Source organism: Dromiciops gliroides, chromosome 2 (genome assembly GCF_019393635.1).
Source record: "Dromiciops gliroides isolate mDroGli1 chromosome 2, mDroGli1.pri, whole genome shotgun sequence".
Classification (NCBI taxonomy): domain Eukaryota; kingdom Metazoa; phylum Chordata; class Mammalia; order Microbiotheria; family Microbiotheriidae; genus Dromiciops; species Dromiciops gliroides.
This window is the reverse complement of record NC_057862.1, coordinates 13,484,631-13,502,864: the sequence shown is the minus strand read 5'-3', so window position 1 is coordinate 13,502,864 and position 18,234 is coordinate 13,484,631. Positions and strand designations below refer to the sequence as shown.

General features: G+C 45.6%; 1 protein-coding gene across 6 annotated transcripts in view; it reads right to left on the bottom strand.

Annotated features, from left to right (window-relative positions):
- Window positions 1–18,234, bottom strand: part of LOC122740550 (phosphatidylcholine:ceramide cholinephosphotransferase 1) — a 276,156-nt gene that overhangs the window by 87,278 nt on the left and 170,644 nt on the right. The window contains exon 1 of one of the 6 annotated variants that reach the window (XM_043982881.1): window positions 3,385–3,985. The exons of 4 other annotated variants lie outside the window; for them this stretch is intronic. The gene's annotated coding sequence lies outside the window, so the exon portion shown is untranslated. Of the gene's footprint in view, window positions 1–3,384; window positions 3,986–18,234 lie in introns of those variants that run through there. One more of the 6 variants, XM_043982886.1, reaches the window with a different exon arrangement.

Below are 18,234 nucleotides of genomic sequence, written 5' to 3'. Positions count from 1 at the left end.
AGCCTTCTTCTCTCTTTTTTTTTTTTTTTTTGGGGGGGGGGAGGCAGGGCAATGAGGGTTGAGGGACTCGCCCAAGGTCACACAGCTAGTTAGTGTCAAGTGTCTGGGGCCAGATTTGAACTCAGGTCCTCCTGAATCCAGGGCAGGTGCTCTATCCACTGCGCCACCTAGTGCCTTCTTCCACTTTCATCCTCCTCATGTTGGCCCTTCCCACCCCACTCCCCACCTTCCCCTCATGAGGCCTAAATCTTGTTTGGACACAATTGTTTGAGAACTCCTAGAACAAGGGTTGGCTTTTGCCTTTCTTTGTACGCACGCCCCCCCCCTCCCCCCAGCCCAGGGCCTGCTGGATGCTTCAGGAATTCTCACAGGCTGGACAGAGAAAGGAATCACCCAAAGGGCCAGTCAAAAGAGAGGGGGAGAAGTCCTCCCATAAGCCCCCTTTCCACAGCCCCAAAGTTCTTTTCCGCTGAGCCCACACCTAGCTTTTCATCCCTCTGGCCTCCGGATCTCGAACCCCAGGCAGAAGCCATCAATCTCCTAAATTGAAAGACCACTCTTCCCACAGCCCAAGCCACTTAGCCATACTGTGCCCCCTTTGCTGCCCTCTCACAACCCAGGTTTCTGGACCCTTCTCCACCCCAATCACCCTCCTCTAGGACATGCTTAGTTCTAAAGTGTAGCACACAGAGTATCACCTAGTACTAGGGATGTGATGTGATCAAGGTCAGCGAGCTTCCCAACTGCCCCAGTGATCAACACATCCGCTACTGGTAACCAAAGAGAACTTGCCTCACGATTGCCGGCTGGATACCCGGCACCACGTCCCCATTCTCTTCCACTGACTTCATGGCCAACTACAACAAGGACTGAATCTTTCTCTCTGAAAGACTCCCCGTGCAGCTTCTGCACCCTGGGGCCAAGAAGGGAAGGTGAGCTCTCTCCCAAACCAGTATAACAGCCTCAGGAAAACAAAGGCACTTGGCAGTGATTAAAAAATTAAACAGAGCCGACCACCACCTGAGTTCCCAGGCACTTAATAAATGTTAACTGATTACTAGTAATGGCTGTTGAGCTGTGACTATAGACTTCTCTCTAGGCTATCTCACACAAGAAATCACTCCTGAAGGGATGGAGAGAAGGAGAAGCCAGCAAACAGGGTGCGAGCAGGGGAGAAGAGAAGAACAGAACATGCAACAATCATTTACAATCCCATTTGTTGCTGCTCAGTCATTTTCAGTCCTGTCTGATGCTTCATGACCTCATTTGAGGTTTTCTTGGCAGAGACACTGGAGGGTTTTGCCATGTCCTTCTCCGACTCATTTGACAGATGAGAATCTGAGGCAAACAGGGTGAAGGGACTTGCCCAGGCACACACAGCTAGTAAGTGTCTGAAGCTAGATTTGAACTCAGGAAGATGAGTCTTCCAGATTCCAGGCTTGGCACTTTATCCACTGCAGCACCACCTAGCGGCCCTGAAATTCTGAAATCTGTGATCCTAGCAGTTCCTGAATCTTTCTAATACAAAAGTCCAGGTGAGAGGAAGAGAAGAACTTGGAGCTTGGGAAGAAGGCAGAATCCTCTGGTCTAGAATGAATTTTGAAGAGCTCTAGGTTCTGTCATAAATATATGCTTCAAATCAAGAAGACCCTGCCCAAAGCCCCTCACTTCTCTCAGCCCAGGACCACACTCATCTGCTCCCTCCCCTCCACCCTCAGCTAGGGGAGGGACCTCTTGTATCTTGCAGGAAAATCAGGCCCCTTTGTTTTCCAAAGAACAGATAAGATCACAGAGCAGCCCAGGCCCTCCAGTGAGTGGCTCAGGCTCAGGAATACTCAAGGAGAATGCAGTTATAGTTGCTCAGTTGTTTTTCAGTCATATCTGACTCTTCCAGACCCAATTTAGGGTTTTCTTGGCAGAGATATTGGAATGGTTTGCCATTTCCTTCTCCAGCTCATTTGACAGATGAGGAAACTGAGGCAAACAACCTTGCCACATCTGAACTCCAGTCCTCCAGACTTCAAGGGCCAGCACTCTATCCACTGTGACACCTAGCTGCCAAAAGGCAGTTACTTACATTTAATTTGGAGAGTTTGGATCAAAGAAGATTCTCCAGAAGACAGAAGGAAAACTCCCAAAGCAACTGAAATCTTTTCAAACCCAAGTGGAAGTGATCAGCTTTCGTTTTCTGATAGGTTCCCTTTCTTTCCTTCCTTGTTCATTCCTCCCTCCCTCTTTCCTTCCTCCTTTCTTTCCATCCTCCATCTGCAAACCAGAACACAGCACCCAGCAAGACACCAGACTACTTAAAGGGGGCCAAAGTGAACACACTTCAGACTGAGGTTTTCATTTCTTTTGTATCTCAACTAAAATCCCACCTTCTGTAAGAATCCTTCCCAAGTCCTTCTGAGTCCTAGTGCCCTCCCCTCCAAGATGACCACCAATCTACCCCATCTAAGTTGTGAGTCACCTCCCAGTTTGACCGGGAGCTTTAAGAGGGCAGGAAATGTTGGGGGAGGGTCTTTCTCTGCATTCCCAGGGCTAGTACAAAAGTACCTGGCACATAGTAAGACTTGCTTACTGGCCTCATGAATATCACCATAAAAACTACCTTAGAGGAAAGCACATGACTTTAAAAGTTCACTGAGTGGGGGCAGCTAGGTGGCACACTGCATAAAGCACTGGCTCTGGATTCAGGAGGACCAGAGTTCAAATCCAGCCTCAGACACTTGACACTTACTAGCTGTGTGACCCTGGGCAAGTCACTTAACCCTCACTGCCCTGCCAAAAAAAAAAAACATTTACTGAGTGAAATCTAAGTTTGAAACACACACACACACACACACAACTCTGTCCACAACAGGTGGTTGCCCCAGGTTGTTGAGTTCTTGACAGCCCCAGGAGAAAGGCTAGTCCACAACCTCCTCCCCTTCTCCCTCCCCCATTTTCCAGAGGAGGAAACTGAGGCCCAGGGAAGGGGTGGGCTTGTACTGAGATCATAGAAAAAGGAAGCAGAAATGCCAGGAGGGTTCTGGATTCTGTTTGGGGCTAATCTTAGTAAAGAGAACAACAAGGAAGCCTTCAAGAGAGAACCACCAATGTGATCTGGCCAGACTTTCTCGCCTTCCCTGTGAACTCCCCAGCGCAAACTTTGGGCTTTGGAGACGCAGGTCAAGGGCCAAACCTGCCCCCTTCTCCAGAGAAAGAGATGCCAGGCGCATTTCAATCAGACAGAGCCCAAGGGAAGATCGGAGGCTCCGGCGCCAGTCCCCCACGCCGGGAACCTCTCCACCACCCCCCACTCCGGCCCAACCCTCCAGAGTCCCCAGCCCTAATCTGGGGCCAATCAGGCTCCCTCCCCAACCAGCGGCCGGCAGTCTCTACCTTCTGACATCTCCCCAGGGTGGGGCAGCCGCCTCTCACCGGTGCTTTCCCCAGTGGCCGATCGCTGATCTAGAAACAGTCACTAAGAACCTCTGCTCGCCTTATTTCCGGAGCCTCCGCCACAGGCTCGGCCGGAGAAAGCCGTGAAGTCAGCGCCGACTCTTCCCCAGGATGTGTCCAGTTCCGAAAGCCTGGAGGAGCCCGAGGCGCGAGGGAGGGGCGGCCTGGCCAGGGTCGTCAGTTTCACTCGCTCCGAGCCCCAAGTCCAAGGCCAAAGTTCCTGGTCCTGCTTTGCAGGCACACACCAGATCCAAGGGGCCCGCGATCGGGCTCTGGAGCTGGGCTGCCCGGGCGCTCCCTCCTGGGTCCTCTCTGCCCTGGTGACTCCCCCCAGGAGCCCAAGCTCGATCCCCGAGGAGAGGAGGTCAAGGGAAGCAGCTTTTAGCTGCAGCGGGCTGGCGGACAGGCGGGCACGCCGGGTGCCTCCTCCTCTGCTCCCCGTGTGTACAAGTGACGTTGTGGCCAGGAGAGGAGGGAGGCTCGGAGCCTGGGAGAAGCCACTGGGAAATCCAGTCTGGCTGGAGTAAGGAGCCCCGTGGGGGGCGGGCCTCGCTCCTCCTCCCGTTAGCCTCCAGCCGGCCAGGGCACAGAGTCTGGCCTCCAGAGGTGGCCGCAGCCAGCCCCAGGCTCGAGGGTGTGTCTGGGAGGCCGAGCTTTTTTGGAATGCAAGGGTGGGGCCCCCTCCTCCAGCAGAGAAGCAATGAGTCAGCCTCGGATTCCCCAGGCCAAGCTGCCTTTCGAGCTGAAGGGACTTTCAGTTTCCTGGGCCCCTTACTCTCACTTCTTTTTCCTCCAAGGATTTATGACAAACCGCTCTTCCACTAAACTTGGGAAAATTTCAGATTGTCTTTGGAGAGACTCTAGAAATGTCCCGCTGCAGGTATTCTGGATGTACTCAAAGGATCTCCAATCTCCCCTAAAAGGCCCCCTGAGCCAATCCCTTCATCTTAACAGGGGAAGAAACTGAAGCCCAGGGACTCCTCCCCAAATCACCCAAAGGGTTTCAAAGGCAGGATTTGAACTCAAGTCCTACAACTCCAGAGCCCAAATCTCTTCTACACGATTCTTTGGCTCCTGCAGCTCCTCACACAAGGCCCTCATCTCTAGATCCAGAACACTTTGGGGCCATCCCTCACTCTCCTTCCTCATCTTCACTGCCTGGTTTCCCTCATTCAAGTTCCAACTAAAATCCCGCCTTCCCCTGGAGCAGCTCAGGGGGCCATAAGACAGAGCCCTGGGCCTGGAGTCAGAGGGTTTGGGTTCAAATGCAGAATTTCTGGTTTCTACTCCATCCCTTCCCTTTCCTGCTTTCCCTTGGAATTTCCCCAGGCTATCTTGCATACCTGGGACTCTTCTCTCTCCCACCTCCCTCCCTTCCCCTCCTCCCCTCCCCCTTCCTTCAAAGCCCAGATAAAATCCCAACTTTAAGAGACCTTGGCCCATCCCCCTTCCTGCAGGCGGATTTCCCTGTAAAAACCACTCCAATTGAGCCTGACTGTGGAGTGCCCACACATACTGGTCGGTGCTGTCTCCCCCAGTAGACTGGGACTATGCACGAGTGTGTATGTACATGTGTATACGTGTGTGTGTGTGTGTGTGTGTAATCATTATATAAGTACTTCTTTCTCCCCAACTGATAAATGGCCTCTCACTTCTTTTCAACCCCTCCCTCTCTACGGGCTCTTTTCCTTTTGCTACAAAAATGTCCAGATCTCCCCCATCCTCAAAAAACCCTCCCTTGATCCTTCTCTCTCTACTAACTATCAGCCTTTATTTCTTCTGCCCTTTTGTGGCTAAACTCCTCACAAAGGCGCCGGCAAGAGCTGCCCCTGATGCCTTTCTTCTCACTCTCATCTTCAGCTCTTCTAATATATACAGCTTCCAACCTCATCGTTCCACTGAAATTGCTCCTTCAAAGCTACTCATGAGCTCGGAGTTGCCAAATCCTATGGACTTTTCTCCATCTGCATTCTTCTTGACCTCTCTGCAGCCTTGAACATTGTTGATCACCCTCTCTGCCTTGATATTCTCTTCTCTCTAGGTTGTCAGGACACCCCTCTCACTTAGTTCTCCTACCTAGCAGAGCATCCTTTATCTGTGTGTGTGTGTGTACACACACACAGACACACACACATATAGCTGGATAAGACCTTAAATAATGCATCATTTTTAAGATTCAAACATATCAATTTAAATCAATAAGCATGTATAAAGTGTCAAGTCTGTGGCATACAGGGGCTACAGACATCAATGCACAGAAAAACTATTCCTGCCCTCACAGTGCTTCCACTTTGGAGGGCAGGGGAGCAAAGGATGCACAAGAACATGAATACAAGGTAAGCTGAAGCTAGTTGTACGACCAAGAAAGTTAAGGACACGCAGGGCCCCTATGCTATCCACTTCCTCAAAGTACAAGATTCTTTGCAGTTGGAACGTGATCTAAACTGAGTTTTCGACTCATTACAGAACAATTAAGTCAACAAAAATATGAGCAATTTTCAGGAAGCCAAGAGTTTATTTCCTTGGGTCACCATGACCTAAAAACACTGTTTTGGAAGAAGGTGATTTAAAGGAATCTAGGAATTGGCAAATCATTGAATATTGCAAAGAAAAAGCCAGGCCTTGAAAATGGACCAAAGTTGGGATTTATTGCCAAAGAGCCCTGACTTCTGAAGTGTCCATAAGTTCCCAAAGAGAAGACTATAAGGAGCTCAAATTGAGAGAGGAAAGGTGTGCTGGGCTTCACTTAGGGCTCCAAGCATAGCGATGGGTAAGTCCATCGAGAGCTCTGATAGTTCATAGGATCCATCTAGAACAGGAAGGGACTGTAGAGGTCATCTTGTCCAAACTCCTTCTTACTTCAAAGATTAAGAAACTGAGGAGCAGAGAGGGAAGTAACTGGACCAATGTCACACATGGTTCAAACTGAGAAAGGATTCAAACTCAGGTCTTCTTGACCCCAATATTCTTGCCACTGTACCTATCATCGAGTTTCTATTAGGGATTTTTCTCTCTCCTGTGATACAGTTTCTAGTTCATTATAGGAGTCAAATGGAAAACAAAGGTTCTCTTTAGAAAAAACACTGTTGGAACAGTCCGGTTCTGAGATGATAAGATTTGTCAGAGAATCATTCGCTTCGAGCTGGAAGGTTCCTTATAAATCATCTAGTCCAACTCCTTCATTTTATAGGAGAGGAACCTGAGGCTCCCAAGTCTCCTGAGAGACTTGCCCACAGCTCATAGGTGTCAAAGGTAGGATCTGGACCCAAGTCTTCCTAGATCGAGGGTAGAAAACTCTGTTCACTTCGCCATACCATTTCCTCTTCTTCTCTAAAAGTAACCACTTGGGGCAGCTAGGTGGCGAAGTGGATAAAACACCAGCCCTGGATTCAGGAGGACCTGAGTTCAAATCCAACCTCAGACACTTGACACTAGCTGTGTGACCCTGGGCAAGTCATTTAACTCTCATTGCCCTGCAAAAACATTCTTGATGATAAAGTGCCTTTAACCTGGCATTCGGGGCTTTCTCTATATGCTGGATACAACCGACATCTCCAGCCTTGTTTCCCAAATAGCCCTCCTCTCTCTCTTGTTTCTCAATATAGCCCTATAGCTAGGATGATCTTGTCCTAATTCCTCAAATACACTACCTCTCCTCCCACATCTGCCATCCCATTCAACACACATTTTTAAGCATTTACTCTAACAGGCACCACACTACCTATCTGGAATATAACAGGATGTACTGTGTGCCTCGATTCCAACACAGTGATGTCATTTTGGTCCTCTTGGAAATCTAAGGACAACAACCAACCACCAGGTCTGCAGCCTGGACTGAGCCTACTCCCTTCTCCTCCACTTGGGAAAGTCCTGCCCTATCTGCCAGTCTTCCAGCCCACAATGACCACTCTCTCAACTCCTCCAGGCCGTGCTATCTGTGCTGTTCAGGGACCCCGGCTGTGGCACCAGAGCACCGAACTTCTCCCAATGCACAACCTTGGGCAAGTTGCTTCTTGACCCTTACATGAAAGAAGCTGAACTCAGATGACCTCGAAGGACCCTTCTAACTCAGTTGTTGTTGTTCGGTCATTCAGTCGTGACCCCACAGACCAGAGCATACCACTCTAGCTCTTGATCTTATGTTACCCTGCAAGTATGTATTTTTTATGCATAGATCATCTTCCCAACTAGAATGGAAACCCCTCTGGGTCAGGGCCTGTTGCTCATATCTTTTCATATCTAGGGGGGAATTACGCAAAGTAGAAAATAATTGTTTGTTGATCATAACAATAACAGCAACCAACACCAAGTAATAATCAAGAGGGACAACAGGAAAAGGCCACTGGATTTGTTCACTGTAACCCAAAGTGGTTTACCTCCAGATAGAACTGCTATAATAGCTAAGATCCTAGAGTGAACTACAAAGACCCTCTTAGGAGGGTCATCTTCATGAATTCAAGCAACAAAATGGTGATAATGAAGCACCAAAGAGCTGAGTCCTGTGGCTTTCTGTGGAATTGGGGGCTAGGGATGGGATGATTACCACAGCAGCTCACAAATAGGTCTTCCTAATAGCATCTCATGGAGTGGCCAATTCAGATTATGCAAGGAGAAAGCAGAAATAGCACTTGTTGCTGACCGCAAAGATGTAACACCAACTGAACATTTAGCAACACGTGACTTGGTAGTCAGAATATCAGAAACTCTCTTTCTTTCATGATCTGACAGAAAACAAATTCTCATGCCACAAAAACAGATCTTCAAGTGTCCTAGAGAACTCAACCAATAAATCCCCCCAGAGTGTGGCCGTTATCAAAGACAGTTGCCCACCATCCCCCTGATGTAGCACTGGTAACTCAGAGTCATCATGTTAACCTCAGTCTCCAAGCTTCATGCCACAAAAAGCTTTCAAAGTATAGAGACCTAGTAGAAGAAATCAAAACCCAGGGGAAACCGGATGAGGCACCTTCATCTCCCCAGCCAGCTATAGAAGCTCCCTCCCATAAAGGCTTGGAGGGACTCTACCAAAGAGGAGCTTACATCTCAATATTTTTACTTTAAGACAAAAAGCAATTATGGTATTTGCCCAAGCAGCAATCCCCAGAGGATAAAGGGTAAAGGAATGGCAAGGTAACAGCCATCTCCATCTCAACTCCCTGGAACAATAGGTTGAGAAGTAAAGTACTAAGACAAGCTCCCATTTCTATTGTTCTTTTCACTACTTGAGCTCGGAGATGCTCACAACCATCCTAGAAAACCAGTACTTCTCCAACCCCCATTGAACATTCTCTGCACTTCAGAGAATGCAGCCACCAGGGTTAAATGTCACCGGTCTGTCCAAAAGGAGAGATGCTACCAGATTCTGACCCATCAAGAGCTAAGTAGCTATTGTGGAGGCTCAAGCTTTTTGCCAAGTAAGGAGTAGGAACTCCATTTGTTAATTCCACAGGATATGTGGAATCCCTTCATCCTATGAAGGAGAAAGGTCATGACACACCACCTCCTAGGACTGAGATAGAATTCCCAAACAGACTTCTTGAAATTGTCATCTCGGTTCCTCAAAAGAAACTCACTGAGCTTTTGAAAGGCAGCTCTTAAGGTTCTTCATTTGAGATATTTGACTGAGAACACAGAGATGGTCAAGCAACAGACTGTGGTCTGGCCTGGGTAGGGTGACCATTCACACATCCAAGGCACACATCAGTAGCTGGAGTATCACGCTGGAGAGTGCAGCAGCAGGAGAACAGAAGAGGAAGTGAAAGGAGAAGCTGAAGAGGAAGAGAAGGAGGCGGAAGAAAGGTTCTTTAAAAACAATTAGAACCGAGGGCAGCTCCGGTGGTGTAGTGGATAAAGCACTGGCCCTGGATTCAGGAGGTCCTGAGTTCAAATCCGGCCTCAGACACTTGACACGTAATAGCTGTGTGACCCTGGGCAAGTCACAACCCTCATTGCCCCGAGCAAAAAACAAAACAAAACACACACACACACACACACACACACACACACACACACACACACACACACACAATTAGAACCACTGAAGAACTCACAGGCATCTTGTCCAGTGGGGCAGATGAGGATCAGAAAAGTAAATTAAGCGAGTAGCCAAAAGTCACACAGGTACCCAGTGAGTGGCTGAGCCATCTCTCCCAAAACACCCCTTTTGTTTATTCTATTTCACCATAGTCAGAGGAGAATGAGCACAGAACCCTCTAAAATCTCCCTAAAAACTGTGCTGACTCTTCTGAGCCTGCTCATTGCCAGGTATGCATCATTTGCTCTTAATGAAGCCAATTTTCTGATTTTAAATTCAGTCCAGGCTGACACCATTCACCTCCAGGTTTAGGAAACAATCTGTGGTCAAATCAATTTGGGTGCTCCATCTGCTTAATTGTACCCTGATCAGGCCAGGGGTCATATCTGCATCTTTCCACAAGATTAGCATAAGTTTAGCTAAAAACCTCAATAACAAAAGCCCCTCCCTACCCGCATTGCCTAATATCCTAGGCTAGAGGTGCTGGTAACAAAGCAAATGGCTTTAACCTGACATGCATGACCTGCTCTTGTTGAAGCTCTCTGTGGTCACTGCTTCCCTTTCTATATGTCCACTAACCATCCCTTTAATAATACATTTTAGGAGCAGCTAGGTGGCACAGTGGATAGAGCACTGGCCCTGGAATCAGGAGTACCTGAGTTCAAATCCAGCCTCAGACACTTAACACTTACTAGTTGTGTGACCTTGGACAAGTCACTTAACCCCAATTGCCTCACTAAAAAAAAAAAATACATTTTAGAATTTCAGCAAGCATCAAAGCTCACAATCCCATATATAGTTTGCAGATGGAATCAGGATAGAATGTTTGGAGGGATTGAAAAGGGGAGAAGGGAAGACTGTCCTAGCAAGCAATCCCAAAGGGATGCTACCATGGAAAAATCATGACATTGGCCCAAGCTTCTAAGTCTTCTGAATCTCTAGGTCCATGAAATGCTTTTATAGGCTATTAAGGACTTTCACATGATAAGCACTTGGTCCCTCAGGAAACAGGTACTGTCCTGCCTCAGGCCTAGAGAAGACCCCCTGTCCTCCCCAGCTAACGGTTATTGAGCAATAAATGAAAATGAATCGGGCAGCTAGGTGGCTAAGTAGATAAAGCACCAGCCCTGGATTCAGGAGGACCAGAGTTCAAATTCAGTCTCAGACACTTGACACTTACTAGCTGTGTGATCCTGGACATGTCACTTAACCCTCATTGCCCTGCCCCAAAACAAAACAAAACAAAAAAGAAAATGGTTTTTTTTGTTGGTTTTTTTTTGTGTCTGTGAGGCAATTGGGGTTAAGTGACTTGCCCAGGGTCACACAGCTAGTAATTGTTAAGTGTCTGAGGCCAGATTTGACCTCAGGTCCTCCTGAATCCAGGGCTGGTGTTCTATCCACTGTGCCACCTAGCTGCCCCTAACAAAAAAGAAAATGAATCAGAGGTAATGTGATTTTTCTCTTGATGGGATTTCTTCAGATAAAGGAACTCTAAATTCATCATCTGTTATTTTGCAACAGTGATGGTGCAGAAAGAAGTGGTGGAGAGGTTACTGCTTGAGGACTCTGATTCAAAGCCTGCTTCTCACCCTTGCTACTTGTGTGACCTTGGACAAATCACTTCACCTCACCAACCTCAGTTCTATATTTGTAAGGCAAGAGAATTGGACTAGATGACTTGTAAGATTCTTCCAGATCCAGGGGCAGCTAGGTGGTGCAGTAGATAGAGCACCGGCCCTGGAGTCAGGAGGACCTGAATTCAAATCCAACCTCAGACAGTTAACACTTACTAGCTGTGTGACCCTGGGCAAGTCATTTAACCCCAATTGCCTTACTAAAAAAAAAAAAAAAGATTCTTCCAGATCCAGATGGATGGTCCTAGGGTCCCATCATCCCCAGTGTTAGGTCTCCCACAGGGGAATCTTATAGTTAACATTTTACAGGCTCCATATTGAGAGCTCACTGCCCCAAGGGCCCTCATCTTACAGATGGAAGGAATTGAGGCCCAAGGAAACAAGTTGTTCAAGGTCACATGCTTTCCTTGTGACATATGAACTGATGTAGAAAAATCATTCTATGGGAAAAGAACCATGAGTAGCAAGGACATTTTAATGTCAGCACTAAAGCGGATGCTCACAAGGAACAAAATTACCCTTCTAACAAGCTCATTAAGACAAGGACATTGAGAGGCACTTTATCCTGTTTTCATACTCTAGGAAGGAGATAAAATGAGAAATGGGGAGAGATGCCCTCTATGGAAAGATGTCATCTAACATTCAGAGAGCCAACTGTCCCATCCAGTCCAATCACCAAGGGTATCAAATGAAGAATGTAATAAGGTAGGTCAAGAAGAAACATTGGACCATTCTTAAAAGTCCAAAACACAGAACAAGCAGGAAAGCAAACCTGGGACTCTGAAAACAAAGATGGCATCAGGTCATTAATCCTCAAAAAGACTTTTGTGTTTCAAATATTGTCTCACTGTGGAAGGCAAGCACTAACAGCCAAGGTGACAGCCTTTCATAGCCAGAGAAGCAGGGCTCACCCAACAGTGAGAAGGCAGTGAGCAAACACTAGACTGACTGACCTGGTGACGTCCACAGCAACCACTCAGCTGACAAAGGAGACCCAGAAGAGCTGGGAGGAATGGTGGAGATCCAAGCCCCTCGTTTCACAGTGGAAGAAACTGAGGCCCACAGCAGAGAAGTGACTTTCCCATGGTCACAGGCAGGTAAGGGGCGGAAGAGTTGAATATAGGGCTCTCTAACCTCCAGACTCAAAGATCCTTCCACTACCCCTTTGGGGCTGCTGACTGTAACCTTGAGGCAGCAGAGGGGAAAGGGCTTAGCTGTGGAGTCGGAGGACCTGGGTTCAAATCTAGCCTCTGCCACTTTCTGCCAGTACGGTCTTCACATACACACCACCAAGTCTACACTGGGTTGCTTTTCAGCCTTGGTCAGATCTCTGCCAGAGCCTTTGAAAAGTTCAGGGTAAAGTCAGGAACAATGTGAGAACTCAAACATGTCAGGTATCTGAACCTAGGGACGTTAAGTTCCCTATGATGAACATCCACCCAAGCATCTACACAGCACTTTTTTTTTTTTTTTTTTTTTTTTTTAGTGAGGCAACTGGGGTTAAGTGACTTGCCCAGGGTCACACAGCTAGTAAGTGTTAAGTGTCTGAGGTCGGATTTGAACTCAGGTACTACTGACTCCAGGGCTACACAGCACTTTTTAGGACAGAAGAGACCTGGGAGGTCACTGAATCCAACCTCCTCATTGTATGTTTTTGTTTTGGGGTTTGGTTTGTTTTTTTTGAACTAACAAAAATATTTATCTTCCTCTCACCTCTCCCCATTGAAAAAGAAAGAAACAAAAGCCCTCAGAACAAATGTTTGTAGTCAAGCCAGACGAATTTCCCACATTGGCCATAATCAAAAAATATATGCCTCATCCTGCAAGCTGAACCCATCTGTTCTTGGTCAGCAGTGGGGAGCCTGCCTCATCTCTGCACCTCAAGAATCAACCCCCTCATTTTAGAGATGAGGGGATTACAGCCTGGGGAGGCTTCAGGACTTGCCCCAGGTGACCCCGCTAAGAAGGAGCAGACCAGAACTTGAACCCTTCAGCCCTTTCCTGGTGTCCTCCCTGGGGACAGCAGCCAGCTGAGGCCTCTCCTGACGCTCAGCTGCTAGCACCTTCTCCTCTCCAAAGACCTTATTTCTGAGATTTGTTTGTTCACATTATCTTCCCCAATTGAATGTAAGCTTCTTGAGAGCACAGACTGTCTGTCTCACTGTTGTCTTTTATCCTAGGGCCCAGAACACTGCCCGGAACCTAATGGTAACTTAAGAAGTGTTTGTTACTGACTGTCTTAAGTCTGCTTGTTTTGCCCCCCACCCCACCCTCCAAATCAGGATAAAACTCCAGCCGGTGTAACTAACACAGTGGGATTATTATCTCCCATGATCTGGACATGACAGCTCCATGGCTTCATCTTGTAGGAGACTCTGTGTCACACCAATGGCTATGCCCATGGTCAATTGCAAGTCTTGGGCATTTCTCAAGGGAGCTGCTCTTAAGCCAGACCTCCTGGACCCTGTATCTGGGTGGCTGTGTTCCGGCTGGGGCCACCTCAGACTCCAAGAGAGGCAACAGAGAACTGGACCAGATCCCCAATCGGCAAAGACGCCTTTCAGCCAGCTTCTCTGCAGTTCTGGGTCAGAACGTTTGAGTGTTGTTGAGCCAATCCTTCATTATCTGCACTAATGTGGTCCCTGCTCATAGGATCAGGCGGCTGAAGAGCCTTGGGGAGTTCATTGAAAGTTGGCTGTAGACAGCAGGGCTCCCACAGCAGAGCAGGCCAGGCTGGGTGGGAAGAGCAAAAGGAGTGTCAAGAGCCATTTAAGAGCAGAGAACGGAACGAGCTAAACTGTCCCGAGGGGAAGAAGCATCCAAGCCCCACTTTGCTAAACTGGAGGCCATCAGTCACTAGGCACACGGAGAGGGATCCAGGTATGGAGCATCTCATCCCAAACCCAGGGGTCCATTCAGATGGGAACCGGCTTAATTAGTGCTCCAAAATAAGGAGAGACACAGGAGCTTAGAGCCTCTGAATGACTCTCCGATGTCTCTGGACACTGAGATAAGGCCCTTGCTGGCCTGTTACAAACCGAGTCCTCAATAATTGAGCCAGGAAGTGGAAAAGACAACAGGAAGACAGCACTGAATGCTGGGACAGACTTCAGAGGTCATCTGGCCTAACTCTCATTTTTACCAATGAGGAAACTAAGGGCCAGTGAGAGGAAAGAACTTAGCAACATAGGATCATAAGGAATAAGAAGATAATAATTGGGGGGGGGACTGAAGTAATAATTAACCAAGCAGAATATATTTATGGAATGTCTGGGTGAATAATAACAATAACCATTTTTTGTCATTCAGTCATTGCTGTGGTGTCCAACTCTTTATGACCCCATTTGGGGTTTTCTTGGCAAAGATACTGGTGTGGTTTGCCATTTCCCTCTCCAGCTCATTGGACAGATAAGGAAACTAAGGCAAACAGGGTGAAATGACTTGGTCAGGGTCACACAGCTAGTAAGTGTCTGAGGCCAGATTTGAACTAATCTTCCTGACTCTAGGCCCAGCACTCTATATTCATTGTGCCACCCAGCTGCCCTGTGTTAGGTATTAAGATAGATATAGAAGTAAGACAGTTTCTCCTCCCAAGGAACTTAACATTCTCCTCATTATTGCTTATACCAACAATTCCACAGTGCCTGGAAATGCTGTGGAAGGCCTGGGGCTAACCCAAGATCACAGAGCACACCAGAGATCTTTCCTCGGTGTAACGATTGGAATGACGCCACCTGCTGGAGACTTACTGTAGAAGAGTTCTGCCCATGAAGCGAAGGTCTTTGAGGGCAAGACCAGGAGTCTTTTCTTTGGCGGGAGGAAGTGACGCGGGCTGGTGGGAGGAGGAAGGAAGAGACTGGCGCTGACTCTGGGGCTCTTTCCTGAGGACGCTGGCGGAGAAGGGAGCTAGAAATGTGCTCTCCCTTTAATAGATAGGAATCTAGGCCTTTCTCTCTCTCTTTACCAAATTCTTATTCTCCTTAATAAATGCTTAAAAGTCTAACTCTTGCTAAAGCTTATAATTTATTGGCGACCACTCATTAGATATTTTAGACAGACTAGCTAGAATTTTAGCCCTTAACAGATGGCTGACCACGAAGAGGAAAGCTAACCCTCAGTCTTCTTCTGATCTTCTGGTTGGGTAAGAAATTTCCCCTCCCTCTCCCTTTAACTGCTAAGTACTGGGTACTGGCTGTGTTTTCCCTTTAAATTTTTTCGAATGGACCTTTTAAACTCCCTAATTACCCTATTTTTGATTTTAGTCTGTTTAACCAGACAAATGGGAGATAAGATCATGTTAATGCTTTGTTTTTGTGGATTTTCTATTTTTCTTTTTATTTTTGTTAGAAGAGCCAGCAACTTACTCACACAAGGAAATATCTCTCCCTCTCCCAACCATGCTTTTTCAGAGAAACCTGAAGAGATTCCTGCTGCTTTTCCCAGTTCTAACAGTAATTGTTGCTTTAATCTTGCATGCCTGGAGGCAATGACCCACCCTCTAGAAGCTTTTAATCCCCTAGCACCTAGAGGCAAAGTGGGGGAAGAGGAATCCAGGCCTGAGTTCAAAATCAAGTCTGATTCAAATTGCTCTGGTCCCTCCCCTCCTCTCCAGACCCCACCCTCTACTCCTCCTATGGCCAAGCCCATAGTTTCCCCTGCCTGGGAAGTCCAGAGATCTGATGCGCATGCTCAACTTTCTCTAACTACATTTGCAGCTTCAGGCTCAGCTCTTCCCCAGCCTGGCTGTGCTTCTGAGACAACCTTAGAAAACCCTTTAAATTTCAGATATGCTCGTTTTGTTCATAATTTTGCTAACCTCCTTTTGTCTTTAATTAGTCATCTTATAAAGCATTTGTATGGTGAAAAGACTGACAGACAATATAGAGGGGTTAAAGAAGAAAAACTTAAGCTGAATAAGAATGACAATCATCACCATAGTCCTAGACTCTGCTTCTTTTGCCATGGAAGGGTATATATTTTACAGAAATGTAGAAGTAAGCAGCAAGGTATTGATATGAGTATTGGGGATTTTAGATATCGGAATCAAAAGTGTTCTGAATTCACTCAGAGTAATAGTATCAGTTCAGAGGTTACATAGGATTTCTATGCTATCACATATACATTTTGAAATTAATGGTATGGGTTTATTTTCTTAGAGATTTTCATGATTTTGAGATTGTGTTTTATACTTAGTTTTTAAAACGAGAATATTTGTAAAAGCTTTTTATAGTCATGTGATCAAGTTTATATTTTATAATACTCTTATTAATATTAAGTTCATATTCATTTAGATTTCCCTAGTTTGAATTTCATTGTCTTTTATTATTCCACGTGTATTTTCTTCTATTCATTCATCTATCTAATTTTGAAACATGGTTTTGATTTCATAATACAATGTTAATTCTAGGAGTATTGTGTTCCCATATTCTGAGTTGTTTGTTTTTGTTATTTTTTCTCAACTGATTATTTGATCAAACTCTTTAAAGCATTTCCTTGGCAAATTGGTTGCCATGGCAAGTGTAAATTGATTCTAGAAGTATTATTTTTGATAAGCATATTCAAAAAAAAAAAAAAGAGGGGAACATTTGTAAAAGTTTTTTTTTCAAAAAAAAGTTTTCTTTGAGATTCTGTTGTGCTTTAACTTGTATTTAAATATGTTCTGATTTTTCACAAAAGTGATTGTATACTAAGTAAAAAAAAAGGGGGTATTATTTGAAATTGTTGCATAATTATATATTGTGTTCTGAGTCAAGATGTATTCACATTTTTTGCAATCATTTATTATCCTCAATTTTTAAATCCATATGAGACTTGGATTATGGGAATTTATCATTTAAGACACTAATTGCCTTTATTCTGAGTTATCAGATGCCAGTTGGCCAAGATGCCATCCAATCACAAGAGGAATACATGCAAGAGCAAACACTAAACTGTCACATGAGGGGAGACATGCATGAAGTCAAGGTATGGCCGAGAGAACGGCTTTTGACAAATGTTGAGGTTGGATTCTCTTGGTTTAATATTTTATTCTCTTTTTCCCCACAATATTATACAGATGGCTGGAAGTATTCATCCCACCCATCTCATTCTACACCTGACTTCTATGCTCCCTCCTATATGCTTGATGCCATGGACATCTCAATCCCATGCATCTGATTAAGTCTGACTCAGTTTCCTCCAATATGTTCGGTGGCATGGACATATATTCCATCCACCTATTTTAAGCCTGGCATACTGCATGGGCAGTACATATTGCTCAAGTGTGGAAATGCTCATATCCCATCATTTCTCTGTTCTTTTATGGAAACCCCCATAATTATCTCAAGTGTCATGATAAATATAGTGTTGAATTTGGCCTTGACACCTGTTACCAATTATATTAGATTTTTTAAAATTTCTCATAATGGCATGAGGATAATTAGGCAGATGATGCAAAAAGTGATGAAACAAAGATAAAAATTATTTTTAATAATTAATATCACAGCAATTGTCTTCTCAATTACCCTCCATGAGGAGGGACTATAGTAAGATTATAATTTTAAAGAATGTTTCAATTTTTGTTTTATTGTATGTTTCACGTGTTAACAACTAAGATTCTGTATTCCCTTAGACATGTTTTTGAGAACTTTCATTGTTTGATTTGATTATTGACAAAGCTATTTTAAAGTTGTGTTAAGCTCAATTTTGTAGGAAGTTTTCCTGGCTGATTACCAGCATCCATACCTCAACCCCTGAAAAGACTTCCATTCCACGACTACACCTAGAGGACATCTGAGAAAAGACTTTCAGAGACTTTAAATGAACAGTTTTGATTTGTTGTTTTTGTTGTGTTTTTTCTCTTTCTGTTATAATATACACCATCTGTAACGTGTATTCTCTGCAGAGGCCCTCCCTTTGCAAGACCAATGTCAAAGCGTCGGTTCATGAGGACAAAAAAAATCGCCCCTCTGGACAAAACTTTCCTCTCTTCCTTTTCTATATTGTTGTTCACATATTATTAGTTAGCAATAGCTATCATATTGTTTTTACTGTTCCGTCAAGGAAACGTTTTGTTTCTTGAGGAACAACAGGGGGGACTGTAACGATTGGAATGACGCCACCTGCTGGATACTTACTGTAGAG